General features: G+C 41.4%; 1 pseudogene; it reads right to left on the bottom strand.

The window, feature by feature from the left end:
* LOC105518768 overlaps window positions 1–2,900 on the bottom strand; it is a 9,254-nt pseudogene extending 6,354 nt beyond the window's left edge.
* Window positions 2,901–3,618: the final 718 nt, after the last annotated feature.

The raw sequence follows: 3,618 nt of genomic DNA, 5'->3' as shown, positions 1-3,618 counted from the left end.
CGAGCACAAAGCTACAGCAATGAAGACAGTGCGGTACTGGTATAAGAACATTCAACATTCACATAGATCAATGCAATACAATTAGAGCCCAGAAATAAACCCTTACGTTCATGGTCAACTGATTTTTGACAAAGATGCCAAGAAAATTCAGTGAGAAAGAGCCTTTCAATATATGGTGCTGGGACATGTGAATTGCAAAAAAATTAATTTGGACTCCTATGTCACATCATACATAAAAATAAACTCAAAATGTAAGAAGTAAAACTATACAACTTATAGAAAAAATATATGTTTAAAATTTTTATTTATTTATTTTTGGAGACAGGGTCCCACTCTGTCACCCAGGCTGGAGTGCAGAGGTGTGAACATGGTCCACTATAGCCTCCACCTCCTGGGCTCAAGCAATCCTCCCACCTCAGCCTCCTGAGTAGCCAGGACCACAGAAATATGCCGCCACTCCTGACTACTTTTTAATCTTTTTTTTTTTTTTTTTTTTGAGACAGGGTCTCACTATTTTGCCCAGGCTAATCTTCAACTCCTAGTCTCAAGTCTCAACCTCCCAAAAGTGCTGAGATTACAGGTGTGAGCCACTATGACCCCCTAAAGTAAATTTTCTTGAGTTAGAGAATGGTTTCTTAGACACAACATTAAAAGCACAAGCAACCAAAGAAATAAATAGATAAACTGGTATTCATGAAAACTAAAAATTTTAGTGCTTCAAAAAATACCATCAAGAAAGTGCAAGTACCCACAGAATGAGAGAAAATACTCGCAAATCATATATCTGATATGGGACTTGTATTCAGAATATATTCTACAAAACTCTTATGACCCAATATTAAGATAAAACCCATAATTTTAAAAAAATGCATCTGAAAAGACATTTTCAAAAGAAGGTATGCAAATGGACAATGAGCACACGAAAAGATTCTCAATGTCATGAGCCACCAGAGAAATGCAAATCAAAATCATTCCCGCTAGAAAGGCTATAATCAAAAAGACAGATAGCAAGTGTTAGAATGTGGAGAAATAGGCACTCTCATGCACTGCAACTGGGAATGCTAAATGGTGCAGTCACTTTGGAAAATAGTCTGGCAGTTCCTCAAAAGGTTATCATATGACCCAGCAACTTCATTCCTTGTACATATAATCATGAAAAATAAAAACATATATCCACATAAAAACTTGTACATAAATGTTAGTAATAGTATTGTTCTTAACAACACAAGAACAACCTAAATGTCCATCATCTGGTGAATGATTAAACAAAATGTAGTATATCCATATGATGGAATATTATTTGACCATAAAAAGGAATGAAGTACTGATACATTCTGCAACATGAATAAACCTTGAAAGCATTAAGCTAAGTGAAAAAAGGTGGCCGGGCATGGTGGCTCATGCCTGTAATCCCAGCACTTTGGGAGGCCGAGGCAGGAGGATTGCTTGAGCCCAGGAGTTTGTTTGTTTGTTTTTTTCCCCAAATGTTTTATTAAGTGTAGACGTCTGGAGTACTGTAAAACATGCATTATCTGTCTTCTTCGGTTGTTGAGGTGTGTTAAATTTGAAGAAGATCATATATCCATCTTCAACAATATAATTTCTGCTTTGTTGTCTATACTTTCCAGCAGCCTTGACTGCATCTTCAGAACCTTCCCATTTAAAATCTTCGTATTTCATTACTTCAGCCACAATGAATCCCTTTTCAAAATCCGTGTGAATCTTTCCTGCAGCCTGAGGATCCTTAGTCCCTTTCCTGATGGTCCATGCACGCACTTCATCTGGGCCTGCAGTGAAAATGTATTCTAGTTGGAGTGCTGCAAACCCAGCCTTAATGATCTTTGGCAAAGCACTTTGTGTCGTGTTCGCTTCCAGTTACTTCTGTCTCTCCTCAGCACTCAATTCTTGCCAAGGCCCCACTAAAATGAGTGACAAAGGCACCTGGGTCACATTTGTCCACCCACTCTTTAATTTCCTTCCTTCCTTCCTTCCTTCCTTCCTTCCTTCCTTCCTTCCTTCCTTCCTTCCCTCCCTCCCTCCCTTCCTTCCTCTCCCTCTCTCTCTCTCTTTCTGTCCTTCTTTCTTTCTTTCTTTCGACAGAGTCTTGCTCTGTCGCCCAGGCTGGAGGGCAGTGGTGCAATCTCGGCTCACTGCAACCTCCACCTCCCGGGTTCGAGCAATTCTCCTGCCTCAGCCTCCCAAGTAGCTGGGATTACAGGCGTGCGCCACTATGCCCGGCTAATTTTTGTATTTTTAGTAGAGACGGGGTTTCACCATATTGACCAGGCTGGTCTTGAACTCCTGACCTCGTGATCCACCCACCTCGGCCTCCCAAAGAGGTTTTAGTTTTTTATCTCCTCCTCTCACAGACACCTTTTCTAGTTTATCTAGTTTACCAATCATTTCCTCCTCTTTAAGCTGAAGCTCTTCATGTATTATTTCTGTATCTTCAATAGGATCTACACTTCCTTCAACATACGTGATATCACCATCTTCAAAAGCACCTGTTAGATGAAAGATGCCATCACAGGCATTAATATGGGATTAAAAAAGAAAAAAGAAAAAGCGTTCCCCAAGCCCTGCCCATCATGAGCTCCTTTCACAAGGCCAGCAATATCCACTACATTTAGAAAGGCAGGAATTTTGCTTGCTGGTTTGTGGTACTGGCAAAGAAAGTCAAACCTTTCATCTGGCACAGGTACTCTGCTCTCATTAGGAGCAATGGTGCCGAAAGGGAAGTTTTCTGCTGAAGCCTGACTACTGGTTAATACATCGAAGAAAGTAGATTTCCCAACATTTAGCAATCCACCAATATCAATTTTCAGTGGGGTTCCAAATCTTCCAGTGATTGGGGGTGGTTTAATTCCATCACCTCCTTCTTTTCAGGGCATCGTGATCGGCCTTGGCGAAGACACGGGGTCCCAGCGGCTGCGAGAGAAAGGTCCTACCGGCAGCTGGAGGCGAGGAGGAAGGAGGAGAGAATGCAGGCCCTGCACCTCTGCCAAGTACCGCGCACTTCGGCGGCAGCGGCAGCTGAACGCGAGGGCCGGGCGCCTGACGGCACCTCGAGCCCAGGAGCTTGAAACTAGCCTGGGCAACATAGCGAGACCCTGTCTCTAAAAGAAAAGGAAAAAAAAAAAAGGAAGAAAGAAGAAGCCAGTCACAAAGGCCACATAATTATGATTCCATTTATATGAAATGTCTGCAATAGGCAAGTCCACGGAGACAGAATGTAGATTAGTGATTGCCAGGTCCTGGGAGAATGAAGGAATGGGGAACGAATGCTAATAGGTATGGAGTTTTTGAGTTTTTTTTTTTTTTTTTTTTGTAGAGAAGAAAATGTTCTAAATGGACAATGGTAAATATTACACAACTCTGTGAATATACTAAAACCCACCAAATTGTGTACTTTAAAAGGGTGAAGTCTATGCTATGTGAATATTAAAGCTGTTATTTTAAAAACACACTTGGGGTTTGTTGTCTGGTACACAGAGGTGACTTTCAGATTTGGGCTGGTGGCAAGAGAGGAAAACAACTGCAAGGGCAGCAACTGCTGCTAAAGAAACACCAGCAGTTTCTAATTTTACACTGTCCTATATTTTGCTGTGAGTTTTGTAG

This window comes from Colobus angolensis, unplaced genomic scaffold (assembly GCF_000951035.1).
Source record: "Colobus angolensis palliatus isolate OR3802 unplaced genomic scaffold, Cang.pa_1.0 Scaffold329, whole genome shotgun sequence".
Classification (NCBI taxonomy): domain Eukaryota; kingdom Metazoa; phylum Chordata; class Mammalia; order Primates; family Cercopithecidae; genus Colobus; species Colobus angolensis.
The sequence above is the reverse complement of the archived record's forward strand: the minus strand, read 5'-3'. Positions and strand labels throughout refer to the sequence as shown.